General features: G+C 40.2%; 2 long non-coding RNA genes across 2 annotated transcripts in view; one reads left to right on the top strand and one right to left on the bottom strand.

Moving 5' to 3' along the window:
- The window catches only part of LOC120889599 (uncharacterized), a 53968-nt gene extending 41979 nt beyond the window's left edge, over positions 1–11989 (top strand). Inside the window, exon 5 of the long non-coding RNA XR_013437661.1 lies at positions 10472–11989. This is a non-coding gene — a long non-coding RNA (uncharacterized LOC120889599). The remainder of the gene's footprint in view (positions 1–10471) is intronic.
- LOC110598366 (uncharacterized) overlaps positions 10569–16116 on the bottom strand; it is an 80402-nt gene continuing 74854 nt past the window's right edge. The window contains exons 7-9 of the long non-coding RNA XR_002484182.3: positions 11777–11960; positions 11171–11463; positions 10569–10688 (exon numbers count right to left, since the gene is read on the bottom strand). This is a non-coding gene — a long non-coding RNA (uncharacterized LOC110598366). The remainder of the gene's footprint in view (positions 10689–11170; positions 11464–11776; positions 11961–16116) is intronic.

Here is a 16116-nt window from a genome sequence, read left to right as displayed (position 1 = left end):
AAAATTTCTGCAACCACATCCTATTTCAAGGACATCTTCTCTATGTGACCTTCCAGTGGTCATACTTTCTCATTCTTAGTTAGTCCCTAGGACTCTCAGCTCAAAATTTTATTTGGGAATTTGACTTATCCAAATGAAGGTCATATATGCATCTTTGGTTCACTTAGCTCTTCCCTGGGTGGCGGACTTAATGATAGGTTGAACATGACAGACATTTCCAGCAAACTGATTTCTCTGCCAGGTGTTATGCTGGACAAAGGGGCACACAGAGGACAAACACATTTCTTGTTCTTAAGGAGCTCTAGCTGGGAAAATAGACTTGTAAATAATATGCATGCTACAAAACAACTATTTCGTTTTGTACACATGTATAAGAAGCAATATAACCATTGGTTGGGGTATTGAAGGGTGGAGAGATGCTCACCTGGGGAAAGGGTATAGAGAAGACCTTCCAGGCAGAGGAAACGATGGGAAAAAGTATGGAGAGATGAAAGAACTCCTGCCACTTCATGGCAGCCAAGTTATGTCTTAGCTCAGCATCTTTCCCTTGGGTTTGGTTTTCTTCCAAGGAGGGACAGTGAGGCATTACAACAGAACCTCAGCTCTTCCAGGTGCAAGCTTCCTATTATTTTCCCACTGATGAGAAAGGGTGGCCATGTGTTTCTTGAAGCCAAGGAAAATATTATTTTACAGCCAAGGTATAAAAGGTTCAAAGGAAGCTGGAAAATGGAAGATGGGAGCACAGAGCCAGTGATAAGAGGTCAGTTTTATACTGCACATAGCTCCTGAAGTCATCTGGAGAATAGTTATAATCAGGAAAGATCAGCACTTCGGATGAATTCCTGTGATTCTTCTGTTTCTGAAAAGCCAGATTCCCTCGGTCTTCTGAAGACCTTCGAAAACTCATCCTCAGTAGGAAGAGACCTGAGAGTAGGGTTAATAGTCACAACATTTAACCACTGTACTTGAAGATGCCTGGCCAATCAGAAATGACACAGCCTGGAGACACTGAGGATGACAAGAGCATGTATGTAGACTGAATCCCAAACCTGTCTTACACAATGCTGAATTCAGTCCCTTGTTCAAAGAAGAAATTCCAAGTCTCCTATGTTGACCCTCCAACCTTCTCCACCACCCCATGGCTCAAAGTTCACCTAAGGCAAGTGTAGGACTCTATTGGGCTCACCTCAGATGTGACTCATACTTAAGGTAATCCCTGGGGAGGGCATTTGATTCTTCAAGCATCTCTGGATTCTTGGCTGCCACAAATACAGAGAGCACTCAAGGGGGGAACAAGCTCTTGTACCTCCACTCAGATTTATAGCTCTTACCCTGTTCATGAGCTAGTGTTGGAAACATTTTATCCACTGGTAAATAAGTAATGTCTATTATTTATTGGTAGCACTGAATTATAAAACATATTAAAGACAGACATGGTGGTGCGCACCTGTAATCTCAGCAGCTTGGGAGGCTGAGGCAGGAGGATGACAGGTTTGAAGCCAGCCTCAGCAACTTAGTGAGACTCTAAGCAACTGAGTGAGAATGTGTCTCAAAATTAAAAAATAAGGGGTGGGGATGTTGGTCAGTGGGTTCAATCTCTGATTCAACAAAACAAAACCAAATGTATGAGGGGTGTAGGGAAATCATTAGCTTAAAAAGATACATTATATTCCATAAATCAACATAAGTCTGGCTCCAAGTCCTCATTCCCACAGGCTTGTGAGAAAATTAACTAGCCACTTCCCTTTTCTCCATCCCATGAGGTGATGTCCAGAGGCTTTATACAACATCAAGGCCCTGCCTTATCATTGTTATTCATTTATTTAACAAATATTTATTGAATTTGCCACATGGCAGCCCTTGTTCCCAGAGATGATTACTAGTGATGTACAGGAAGAAGCAAATGCCTGCCCTCTGTTCCAGGTTGGTCAGTCCCTCAGGTGGGACTCAGTGGTGAGACTGAGATCAGGACCCCCTGGGTGCATGTACAGCCCTCCCTACTAGACACTGCCATCCAGGCACTGCCAGAAGCTGGGGAAGATCTCATCTAGAAGATTCTGCCCTCTTCCCCTGACAGGACATCTCTTCTCTTACTTATTATCTCTCAAAGGCATCCTCCCCCGAACTCCCTCTCCACAACACTCTTCATGGTACCTCAAGGTACAAAACTAAAAATAATAATAATAATATAAATTATAGTTTTAATTCTTATTACAACATACACATACTAGCATACTCAGAATAAAATGATTGTTAATTCAATTTATTTTCATTTTGGAAAAATATACATAACAAAAATTTACCATATGAAACTTTTCTTTTTTTCTCTTTTTTTTCTTCTCTCTCTCTCTCTCCCCCTATTTCTCCCCATCCTGAGGATTGAACGCAGAACCTCATGCATGCTAGGCAAGCACTCTACCACAGCCCTTTTTTTTTTATTGATTGTTCAAAACATTACAGAGCTCTTGATAAATCATCTTTCATACATTTGACTCCATTGGGCTTTGAACTCCCATTTCTACCCCCAATACAGATTGCAGAATCACATCTGTTACATACTCACATTTTTACATAATGGCATATTAGTGACTGTTGTATTCTGCTACCTTTCCTATCCCCTATACCACATCCCTTTTATTTTTTATTTTGAGATAGGGACACACTAAATTATCCAGGCTGGTGTCTTGAACTTGTGATACTCTATTCCAGCCTTTTTTTTTTTTTCAAACATTTTTAGTTGTAAATGGACACTTTTATTTTATTTGTTTGTTTGTTTGTTTGTTTTTATGTGGTGCTGAGGATTGAACCCAGTGCCTCACACTTGTCAGGCAAGTGTTCTAACACTGAGCTACAACCCAGACCTCCTATTTCAGCCTTTTGAGTCACTGGGGATTACAGGCATGGGCCTCTGTGGCCAGTCTCCATCTGGACCACTCATAAGAGTTCAGTAGCATTAAGCATCAAGGGGCAAAATTTACCAGGTTAGCCTACATTCAAATTTTTGCCTCATTTTCCAGGCAAAGTTTGGATGCCTATTTGAAATGAAGGGAAAGGGAACAAATTTCAGTCAACCAATCTGCCACCTGAACATCGTAACTGTCAAGTCAAGTAACATGGCTAACATGTTCGTGCTGATCTTTTTATTCCAAATTACCACTACACATATTTAAAGACCTTGGTTGTGTATAAGTGTTCCATGGCTGGGACTCAAGAGACCCTCAAAGGCCCCAGTGATTTTTGTCTGGTACCAGAACACTTTCTGACACTAGTCTGTTCCCTTTTCCTGATCTCTTGAATAATCGTTAACCCCCACCACACTCTAGCCTGCCCCCTGCTTGGGGTACCACCTCTATTGGTGAGTGAGGAAATTCCCTAAGCCCATGCTAGGTGAAGCATTTTTTGATCATGCTGAAGGATTATTTTGGGGGATATCTATAACTGGGACACTGGAGATTAAAAGCCTCAAGGATGTCAAAGGATCAATCTGCAGTAACAGGGTTTCTTTCATTGTGGCAGGACAAGACTTTCAGAGTAGTTTTGTACTCCAATCTAAAAGAGCTATAGGGTCCCAAGTTGGCATATTCCCCCTGTCTCACAACAGAAACAGATACACATAACCACAGTAAATAAGCCATTAAGATCCATCAAAGTTTGAGTTCTAATCAAAGATTGCCAAGTTCATAGGAGGTAAGTCAGAGAGAGAGAGAGAGAGAGAGAGAGAGAGAGAGAGAGAGAGAGAGAGAGAGAGAACTAACATCCAGTTTGGACTCCAAAAGAAGAGAGAAAGAACTAGCATCCAGTTTAGACTCCAGGGAGTTTGGATGTTGTAATTATCAGATATAGAATTGTTTTATTTACAAAAAAATATGAGCAATTATTATGTTCTAGGCACCATTGTGAAGATTTGTGCAATTTTAAATTATTTAATTCTCATAAAAACTCTATGAAGCAGGTACTACTATTGTCCCATTTTATAACTGGAAGGACAGAGGCACAGAGAGATTAAGTAATTTGTCCCTCATCAAGTTCTCTTAAATGGCAGAGATAAAAATGTGAATTTGGAGGGCCAGGGTTGTGGCTCACACAATGCCTAGCATGTGTGTGAGGCACTGGATTTGATCCCCAGTGACACATAAAAAAATAAATAAAATAAAGGTATTGTGTCTATCTACAACTAAAAAAAATATTTTAAAAAATGTGAATTTGGCAGTTTGGTTCTAGAGTCTGCACTCTTCATTACTGTACCTTCCTAACAGAGAATGGCAAAATATTTAAAGAAATGAGGAGTGAAATCCTAAAGATAAGCAAGCAATGAGAGAGAGAGAGAGAGAGAGAGAGAGAGAGAGAGAGAGAGAGAGAGATCCTGAAATTGAAAAATAAATTGACAAGAGCAATTAGATAAATGTGTTAAGTATCTGAAGAGATAATTAATGAATTGAAGAAATATTTATAATGTAGGATAAGAAAAAAAAGGGGGTAGATGGAAATTATGAAAACAAACTAAAAAGCATTAAAGATATGGAAGATAGAGAAGTTTCTAATAAATATTTAATTGGAGTTTTGTGAAGAGATGTTAGAGGTAGGAGATATAATATTTGAAGCAATCATAGCTAAGAGTTTTTCTGAACCTATGAATAACCTAAAGTCCACAGAGTTAGAAATACAGCTAGTAGAATAAATAAAAGGAAATTTATGCCCTAGAAAAAAATCTACTAGTAGAATAAACAAAAGGAAATTTATGTCTTAGAGATGTTATAAAGAAACTGGAGAACAGCAAAGATAGTGAGAACATCTTCAAAGCAGCCTGATGAGAAAGTAAGATAATCTACAAAGTACTGACAATTAGACTGTTGACAGATTTCTCAAGAGCAATGATGGATGCCATGAGACACTGGAATAGTATATTAAAAATGTGGAAGGGAAATGACTTTTGATTGCATATCCAGGAAAGCTATATTTCATGAATGAGAGTAAAATGAAGACATTTTAAGATAAACAAATACTAGAAGACCCAAAGAAACTCACATCCATTCTTTAAGATTCATCTCAAGTGCTATTTCTCCAAAGGAACTCTGATTAGATTCTCCTCTTTGGAATCCCAGTAAGATTTTATTAAGGCCTCTCTCTTCTAGCACTTACCAAATTTATTCCTTCTATGTGAGTGTTATTTACACCCTTTTCCATCACCACTGCTTATTAAAGGCCCCCAGACACTTTGTTAACGCATCTGGTTGCACAATTTTTATCACAATACTTGCATAAAGTAGGTGTTTAATAAGTATTTGTTATAACCAACTGCTCAGTTTTCTTTCATATGTTTCATAGACCAGAAGCCCCAAAAGATGCTGCTTCCAAAAGGAATTTCACGGTCAAACTCTGCTCAGAAACACTGTATACAGTGCTATTTCCTTTGTGGAGTTCTACTGTTTTATTTGTTTAACTCTGCATTTCCCCAAATTACTTGACTATAGAACAACTCCTTCTACCCATTTCTCCAGGGCCATTTTAGGAGACTGGAGTTTCTAAGAACATATTTTAGAAAAAATACTATGGAAGAAAATGTCTTATTGGAAAGTGCTCAAACCTGCAAGTTAATGTCTTGTTTCTAATCACATAATTCCTTCCTTCCTTCTTTTCCTCCTTCCATGCCTCCTTTCCTCTCTCTCTCTTTCTTTCTTTCTTCTCTCCCAGAAAGTTTTAAGTCATTTAACCCCAGGTTCCTTATTTGTAATGTCATAAGCATAACTTTCCAACTCTAAAATTGTATGCATTAAAGGACTTTTCCTCTTTTATTCAACCAGTCATTTCACAAATATTAATTCCTTCCACATTGCTACTGTTTCTCCAGAGCTTCCAGTTTGAGAATGATTTTCTAGAGCTCATCATCAGAATATTGTTATTTGATTCTTAGAACCAAATTTCTTCTTGTTAAAAATTGGGAATTTACTATCTCATTCTTTATGTGTATCAAGTTATTGAAAAAAATCTTAAGGATATAAACTTATATTTCTATTTAGCCTTATGATTGTCTTTTACCAGAGTCCCATTGTAAAAATAAATAATTTAGCATGGTCACTTAGGTGCATCTAGTTTTTGGTTTGTTTGTTTTGGGTACTGGGGATTGAACTCAGGGACACTCAATCACTGAGCCACATCCCACCCCTATTTTGTATTTTATTTAGAGACAGGATCTCACTGAGTTTCCTAGTGCCTCACTTTTGCTGAGGCTGGCTTTGAACTCAAGATCCTCCTGCCTCAGCCTCCTGAGCCACACTGGGATTATAGACATGTGCCACTGTGCCTGGCAAGGTGCATTGTTTTAAAATGTCCATCCTTAACTTTTAAGTTAAATCCTTTATAGTATAAAAAGCAAATTCTAATGATATGAATTCTCTGAGCACTACTGCATGCAGGCACTGTTCCAAGCATTCTGCATGCATTCCCTCATTTAATCCTTACAATAATCACAAAAGCCAAGTGTTAACACGTATTCCCACTTGGAGGTTAAATAACTTGCCCAGTAACCTTCACATAGCTGATGAAGCTGGGCTCTGATGCAGGCAGTATGGCTCCTATGTCTGTGCTCTGAACTCCAATAGTAAGCTCCCACTATTCTTAATAGTCAGATTGTCCAGTAGATTTTCTCCTGGGAATTTACCGGTTAACTTTTCTGAAGAGCTGAACGATCGTATGGGATTTTTAAATGTCTAACTCCAGCCAGGTAATGTACTAAGGAGATAATAAAAAACTAAAAGCTTGAGCACTAATCTTCATGGTTTAGGATATATGCATATGCCAAGGAACTGCACTTTAGATAATCTGTTAGCATAACAGTTGTTGGTACTGTTTTAAACCCTGCAGCTCCATATGATATGTTTTCTGAAAATATTTCAAAGATAAGATTTACTCTCAAGTCTGAAATATGTTCTTTAAAGATTTCTCACATCACACAATATTTATGTAATTGTATCAATTTTATGGCAGGAAACTATAATATTAGGAGTAGAAGAGCATTTTAATCATAACTATTGTATTTTTAGGAAAGAAACAAGAACCACACCATGTCAGTGAGAATTCTTGGCATTTAGTTTTAGAAGCCATGTTGCATGGAAATGAATAGAATATAAACACAGTACTTTATCTTGGATATGACAAGAAACTCCAAGACTGTAATGTGCATTAAGATAACATTCCAAACCTATCCTTTCAAGTTTTCAGCCAAGAATTTGTTTTTATAATTTCTTTGCAGTTGGCAAACAGCTAACCTCTACTTGAGATATCAATTTTCACGCTGATGGTCCCGATCCCATGGTGTAACTATTAACTTGCTGTGTAACCTGGACTAAATCATTCCCCTCCACTCCAGCCCAAATGAAGGGGTTGGATCTCTCCAGCTCTTTCCAGTTTTAACATTCTGTGATTTTAACTTGTGGATCATGACAGACACCATAAAGAATACTTGCTAAAGAAATTGTGTTTTTAAAATATGGGCCCCTTGCATGTTTCATAAGTGATCAGTCTGTGACTGGCTATGAAGAGCATATAAGCTGTGGTAGCCAGGGCCTGTGGATGACTTGCTTGTTTTGGATGTTGGTTAGCAGCTGCTGTGCTAGTTTCAAGTCACCAGGTACCTTTTGGGAGTATCCAGGAACAGCAGTCTACCCACATACTTCCTGGACTCTTGGCCACAAGAGGGGTCTGAGAGATTTTGAACAAAAATAGCAATGATCGCCACCCCCATGGTCCACAAGATGACTTGGAGCACCTTTCCACTAAGCGGGGAGGTGGGTCCTATCCCAGCAATGCCTTGCCCAGATTCCCCCTGGAGACCAAGGTGCTTATTCCCCTAGCAGGGAGTGAGGCTACTGCCATACTCAGTTGAGACCCTCTCTGGAGCTCACCCTTGGTTGAAGGGGGCTGCTTTGCCTAAAGCCGCATACTCTCATGGGCAGCATAGATGCAAGACCTGGAGACTTGGTGGAAGAGATGGCTAATGCCCAGAACTTTGCCCCTGTGGAATCAAGTCTGCAGTGAGGAACCAGTGCCAGAGGCCCTGAGGGGTAAAGGGAGCTTTGTCACAGCCACAACTATTGCATCCCATGTTGGCTTCTCCCCAGTCTACACATGTTACCCTTGGGCTCTCCCCAGTTAAATTCCTGCACACAGAGCTAGCTCTGTTTTAGAGTCTGCTCTCTGGGATTTCAGACCTACTGCAGGGACATACTGATCTGAATTCCGAATTGGGCTCTACTTCTTTCTACCTATGGCATGTGGAGTCAGTCCTCTTCAGTAGAGTGGGAATAACAATCACTGCCTCAGAAGATTGATATATATATATATATATATATATATTATAAAACAGTCATAGACTGATTGTTTTATATATATATAAATCCAAAGTACATAGTACATGATTAGTAACAGTGATTTAAGACATAGGAAACACATAACGTGCCAGATTCTGTTTTATGTACTTCTTCACACAAGAACTCTAAGAGAACAATATATCTTTACTTTACAGATGAGAAAACCAAGACACAGAGAAGTTAAGAAACTTTTACAAAGTCATAGAACTAATAAGACATAGTCAAAAAAGCAAATCCAGGCAGCCAGACTGCAGAATGAGCATTGTTAGCTAAAACTCTACTGCCTCCCATTGATGAAAGAAATTTTTTGAAAATAAATTTTGAACATTGATAAACAAAAAACCAATTAATATCATCTGATTTCAGGAGCAGCTTTAAAATAAGGCACTTGTAAAAATGTGTTTTACAAAGAATGTCTATACTCCTACGGCTTCTATTTTGGTACAGCCACAGGTTCTGCTTATTTTTGCTTTGGATCAATCCTTTTTCACCAAGAGACCGAAAGGTTATTTGGAGCCCCAATCTAATGTGATAGTGACCAGTCAGTGCATTAGATCATTTGTATTTGTTGTTTCTTTCTATGTTAATGAAACTCAGACTGGGTTTCTTTCTTCATGAAACATATTGAGTGTGAGGTCAATAAATAAAACAATGACACTTTTCACTGATTATATAGTAATTTTGTCTTCTAGCAGATTCTACATTATATCATACCTCCTCCAGTTTTATACTTCTCCCTCCCTTGGGTCATTGGGAAGTTCATGATAATGGGACTGGGGGGTGACTAAGGACCCTGCTGTGCCCCCTCCTACTGGAAAGAGTTTGTTCTCCTGTTTCTTTGTTGTCTGTTAGCATCAGAAAGAACACTTGTGTTTCTGGTTCTATTTCCAATGTAATTGAGTTTACACCACAATTTTTCTCTTAGGGGAACAATGCTTGTTTGAATCCCTACTTATACTTTTAAAGCCAGAGAGGTCTCTTTCTCTTTAAGGCACAAGTCTGTTAAAGTTTTTATGACTTGCAAATAAAGTGGTTTTTCATCTTCTGCTATTAGACAGCTGAAGTATAAGAGAGAACCTTCTACACCAAATAAATTAAGCATCTAAGTAATTTACAGTCCCAGGTACGTTTGCCAGACTAGCATAACTGAATAAAGTCAACAGATTAAACGGTCCCTTGGCAGTCAGCGGGGCATGAGATACAGCACCTGTGCTGCCCCCTTGGGTCTCCTCACTAAATCACAGGCAGGAGCTCAGAAGCCCAAGGGCCCTAGGGACAGGCAGGAGCACATCTGAGCTTTCCTGCCCTTCTAGGTATCATAGTAGTCACTGCCCTGGATGGAGGGAGCAGAAAACTCTCAGAACAATAGCAAGACGAGGGTGGGGGAATGGGGGTGGGGGGAACGGGGTTTAGGGGGATGGTATGAGACAAAGACAGGTGGGGAGACCTTCCTCCAATAAAGAAAGATGTTATTTATCTGTCGCTGAGTTGAGAATTCATCAATATAATGGTGTATTTTTTCCCCATCTCAGGGCAAAAGAGAGGGAAGATTTTGTATACGGAGCCATTATTTATCCCTGCCAGAGTCAGAACAAAAACTAACCAGAAAAAAACAGAAAATATTTCCCTCTTCCCAATTTCTAGCTTTTGACCCACACCTGCTTTTATTTTTGCCTTTAATCATTACTGTTATTTATTTCACTTACACATAAACATACATTTTATATATATATATATAAAAATTTTATATATATATAAAATATATATATATATATAAATTTTATATATATATATAAAAATTTTATATATATGTAAAAATTTTATATATATATATATGTATATTACACTTAAACATATATAGCCTAACATATTGATATTATTGTTTTGGGTTTTACTTTATTATTTTAATTAAACATTTTACTGGTGCATATTAATTATACAGGATAGTGGGTTTTATTGTGGCATATTCATATATGCATGTAACAATTTAACTAATTTCAGTCCCCTGTCCTGTATCTCTCCTCCCTGCCCTGATCCTCTTCTTTTGCCCTAACAGTCTTCTTTCTATTTTTGTGAGAACTTTCTTTTCCCTTTTTCCTCTCTAGCTTCCACATATGAGAGCAAACATATGACACTTGTCTTTGAGTCTGACACATCTGGCTCACCACGACCAGCACCTGCTTTTGCCTGGAGAAGGAAAGTGAGGTGGATGGAGCTGATAGTAACAGCAGAAGAGCATCCTTGACAGGTTCCAGAGGCTTCTGGGTAATACGTAGTCCACTTCTCAGGCAGGCTTCAGGGGCCAGAAACCAGTCATCTGCTCTTTAACAAATGGAATTTTAAAATAAGAATGTGGCTTTAAATTGGCCCATATAATGATGGGAGGGTTCAGATGATCAGGCAAGCTGAGCTACAGAGATGGCAGATATATATATTTTAATCAGTGGAAATTCCATTTGGGGACCATTTCATTGCACCCATTAGACACACAAGGCCCTCTCTCCACTCCCTCAAGGTCTCATAGGAATCTCAGTGCTAAAGGGAAAATGTGAAAGACAAAACTAGGCTTGTACCTAGTAACCACTGTGGGTCCAGCTTCTCAGAAGGTTGACCAGGAGGAGAGAGAGAGAGAGAGAGAGAGAGAGAGAGAGAGAGAGAGAGAGAGAGAGAGAGAGAAATAAAACAAACAAAAACCCTCACGCACAGTGTATTAGATACTGACACCTCGAATAATTACTACACTCTGGTCCCGATTGTCCTTTGGGGCAAGAGGAGAGGCTATGGGTGTGATGAAGATGACTTACAGTGTCTGATTCATAAAGCATCTGAACTTAAGATCCAATCTCCGAGGAGTTGAGTTCGTTGCTGAATTCTTACTGGGTACACAACGTTTTCATGTTCACTTTGAAAGAAAGGGGGAGAGAGGCTTCCCATGGCTGGTTTATGAATGTGGCCTTGAAAATGTCAACAGACTCATTGTTGTCTTGTTGAGTCTGCAGCCAGGAAGGCAGAAATCAACGGCAGCAAGGCAGGTGTGACTGTCCCCCTACTTCAGAGGCCGTTCACTTTGAAGCTGGAAAATCAAGGACGCTGGTACCTTCAAGGAAACAAGGATATAATTATCACAACACCCAATTTGCCAGTGACCTTCCATTCCTCAGGCCCGCCCTACTCCCTTCTCTGGCACCAACCCAGGTCCTCACAGACAGGGCTCTGCGTCCCAGACGGCTCAGATGGAAGACCGACCCCTCAAGCACCCTTTGAAAACCTTCTTAATCTCTTTCTACGAGCTGCTCTTGCTGACATAAATCCACCTGCCCGAGGGGCCTCAGGCCTCTCCACCGAGGGAGGCCCACTCAGGCCACGTGAAGTCTGAGCAGCTCTGGTGTAGAATTTATGTGCCCTCTCACCTGTGCAGTCTGTCTGTGACCTCAGCTCCAGTCTGCTTGTGAAGGTTCGAGCAGAACCTCCCAGCCCCTTGCCAAGTCAGCCTTCATCACCTCCGTCCTGGAAGCCGACTTCTCAAGGCCATGGGAAGCACAGAGCGGTGACTCTGAACTTCATTATTCTATTTGAAACGTTGAAAGCTGGAGCCTAATAAAATGAGTTCAGAAAAACAAAAAGAGCTATAAATTATCATTTGAAAAGAGTGGCTAAAGAATTCATCTACTTAAAATGCCTGGGGGCTATGTCTCAGTTAACAGCAATAATCTTGAATTTGATTTCCTTTCCTTCATAGGGGAAAAAAGAAAAGCCTGGGCTGTGTTCGCTTAGCACATATTCTTTTCTGCTTCTGTGAGTCAATGTCCGGAAGTAAGAGTTCCACAACACCTCCGACCTTACTCCTTTACACACACACAACGCACATACACACACACCAACTGTGGCTGTAAAGGGATTCACTGGTTGTAGGAATTCTTTTGAAACACAAGGAGGAATTTATTCTACATCATCACTAATCAATTCTCATTAACATTTTATTTCTTTTAAAATAGGAGGAAAATTCTATTTCTAGAACCTCATAAAGACTGTCTATGCTAAATTGACGTATTTAATTTGAAAACACCACACATATCATTCCCTGTTAAATTAGGAACAAATGAAGAATGACCAGATCACTGTTATATTATTTTATAATGTTTTGAAAATTCTAGAGCATTTAGTCTCGGTGAGTGGAAACTTTGCTTCCCAGGGGACACTTGGCAAAGTCTGGAGTCATTTTTTGGTTGTTCCAATCTTGGGAATGAGGGTGTTTTGATGGAGTGAGTAGAGGCCAGGGAAGACCCCACAATGAAGAATTATCCAGTCCAAAATGTCAATAGTGCTGAACTTGAAAAAACCCTGTTCTACACAATGCAACAAAACACGAACATAAATGAGAGAACTGATGTTTAGAAAATAACTAATTTTCATTGTCATTGATTGCAAATGACTTGCATCACCCAGAAAAACAAAACAAAACCTTTAGATCAACATTATTAAAAAATCATAAAATAGGGCTCATGCCTGTAATCTCAGAGACTTGGGGGCTGAGGCAGGAGGATCACAAGTTCAAAGTCAGTCTCAGCAATTTAGTGAGGCCCTGAGGAACTCAGTGAGATCCTGTCTTTAAATAAAATTTTTAAAAGGCTGGAGCTATAGCTCAGTGGTTAAGTATTCCTGGGTTTAATCCCTGGTACGAAAAGAATCATAAAATAGTAAATAAGAGTAGTTGGATAAAATATGTACTAGTTAAGATATATAGGACATTGTGCTTGAAACAGTATATTTGAAAGTTATTTTGAAAAATTCTTTTCTTTGTACAGTCAATTGTGGGGGATGAGTACCAGGGATTCAGCTCAGGGTCACTCAACCACTGAGCCACATCCCCAGCCCTATTTTATTACTCTCACCTAGAGACAGGGTCTCACTGAGTTGCTTAGCACCTTACTTTTGCTGAGGCTGGTTTTGATCCTCCTGCCTCAGCCTCCTGAGCCGCTGGGATTATAGGTGTGCTCCACCATGCCAGGTCTAGTTGTATCAATTTGACATTTGTTTCTGTTTTGCTTGTGACAGAGTCTTTGAATTTTCCAATGAGTTTGTCTATTGTGTAAAAAAAAAAAAATCTGAGAACAAGAGGAATAGTTTCACAAAAGAAAACATAGAAGGTTATAAGATTACAGTTCTGGGCTTATATATTTAGTTAAATAAAGATTTTAATGTATTTCAAAACTATGGAAGGAATTTTAAAATTTTAATGACCTGGACAATAACACTGTAATATAAAACATTATAGGGTACCTAAACAGACATGCTTCCAGACCAGAAGCTGGATTTGAGGACTTTTCATGAAAAGATTATTTAAATCATCAAAAATATTATCTGAGGACAGTGAATGTATGTGTGCATGTGTGTGTGTGTGTGTGTGTGTGTGTGTGCGTGTGTGTGTGTGTGTGTGCACATGTGCATATAAATGCCCCATGCAGATCATCATCTCTCCTGTGTTTCTTTAATGGGGATAATTTTCTAATGCATCACTGGAAATCAATAGTCTACAGCAATGATTATTATGGTCCAGTAGAAGTAGACGACTGGACCATAATGACCATAATGGCGGGGGAGCTAATTTATTCATCTTTCTAACTCCATGTTTAACATATATCTGGAATCCAATAAATGTCTAAGAATTGATGAAGTAAGAACACATCCATAGTGAGAGACGACCTTTCAACTAACTAATCAGAAGTCAACTTACCACCTTAGCAATGGTCTTTCAGCATCTAAGAACCCACTTTGGGAAGGCTGAATGAATAGCTGTTGACAGCAGATCACAGGGACTCTAGCCTCCACAATCATGTGAGTCAGTTTCAATAATCAATCTATCTTAGCCCTTTAGTCCTGCTTCTCTGGAGAATTCTGGCTAATTTGAAACAGTGGGCAATTTTTGAAGGGGTGGCCAGCCAGGGAAGGGAAGTGCCCCTGAAAAGGTAGCAAGTGAGTAAGATATGAAGGAGAACTGCAGCATAAAAAGAGCATGGGGGACCCTGTGCATCTGTACATTTGAAAAAATGTCATAAGAAATCAGATCAGATGTTCATCCCAACATGACACGATTCCATTTCTGGACATGACTTCGTGGCTTAAGCTTTGTGGAAAAATAGGCTTTGAAACCAAGGGTCTTAAAATTTCTTTTTAAGTCAAGTCAACCACTTTTCAACATAAAGAATTCACACAACTACTTTCACGAATTTTTAAACCCCATTGGAAACATAATATTATGCCAGGCGTATGCCAGGTCTCTTCAGTACTGGAATACAGGCGCTAATGTTACCATCCATGGTAAGAACCTGGGGTTTACACAACCAGCTTTGATGCAATCTGCTCAGTAACAGAATTGGTCATTTTTATTAGAGATTTAATTTCTTTGTGGGATGTGATGAAACTGCACCTACTGCATTGTGAATTTTTAAAAAATCTTTTAGTGTTTACTTCCTATAGCGAATTTGAATAAATGAGAAAAAAACGCATTGTCAAATAAAAGGTGTGAAGGACAGCCACCCAGGTGTGTGTTTGTGTAGAGGGAAGGGCACTACAGAGGCCCAGAGGCAGGTGTGTGCCTGCTAAGGAGTGGGAGGAAGAGCTGAGTGAAGAGCACAGTGTGGCAGAAGTGGGGTGAACAGGGAAGGAGTGAAGAACAGCAGGCAGGGAAGGGAGTCGTGAGCCAGCCATGGGCTGAGCTAGGAGCATTTGAGCACGTGAGGGGACAGGACTGCTGACTGGGCTGGGCCGGGAATGTGTCCTCTCTGCTCACTCTGCCTTTGATCTCACACAGCACCTGAGATGGGCGTGGCTTTCCAAGATGTCAGTCAATCTGCTGACTGGGAGACATCACCAAGCAACCCCCTGAAACCCAATCCCTTGCCTTATTTGGGTTGAACTTTCTCGAATGTCTTTCCCTCAACAAATAGGATGGTCCAAGGCTTGCATGCTCGCGCTCTCTCTCTCTCTCTCTCTCTCTCTCTCTCTCTCTCTCTCTCTTGCCTCCTTTGTGGGAGCTGGGGCAGAGCAGTCATCACTGAACCCCCCAAAAAAGGTACTTTCTGTGTCTGTGTGATTATTTAGCTCCAGTCCAATTCTCCTGGAGTGACCCTGACTGAGTCACGTGTTGTGGCAGAATGGGGTCCGGGCAGCTATGTCTTGAAAGCTCTGGTAAGGATCCTTCTTAGGGAGGTGGGAAGCAATTGGAAGTTCCTGCCGTGGTCTGACTGCACACCTGAGAGGCCCCTCTGCCTGCTGTGTGGAGAAGAGACTGAAGGGTCAGCAATGCAGCAAGGAAGGTGACCAGGATACTGTAATACTCAGGTGAGAGGTGCAGGCTAAAGTCAAGGGGATGGCCAGGAAAGTGGTTTGCGAAGGTTCTAGAGCAGCGAGGGTTTAGCTCAGTGGTTGAGCATGCACTTAGCAAATGCTGGCCCTGGGTTTGATGAGGCAAACAAAAAAAAGATCATACAGACTTGGATGTATTCGAATTTTTAGTTGATAGAATTTTCCAGCAGTTTGGACAGGAGTATAAGGAACAAAGAAAGAAAAAACAGAAACGAACCAGGAGCCAAGAGAAGCACCGAAGAATTTGGCTCCAGTAAGAGCACAACAGGAGATGTCATCTGCAGAGACGGAGGGATTAAGATGCCTGTTGGGCATCCAGGAGGGTGGAAGGACTCTGGTTGCAGGTCTCAGTAAGTCTCACAGCCGATGATCTAGCCAATATCTT

Source organism: Ictidomys tridecemlineatus, chromosome 4, assembly GCF_052094955.1.
Source record: "Ictidomys tridecemlineatus isolate mIctTri1 chromosome 4, mIctTri1.hap1, whole genome shotgun sequence".
Lineage (NCBI taxonomy): Eukaryota > Metazoa > Chordata > Mammalia > Rodentia > Sciuridae > Ictidomys > Ictidomys tridecemlineatus.
Note: the sequence above shows the minus strand (reverse complement) of the source record. Positions and strands in the feature narration are given on the sequence as shown.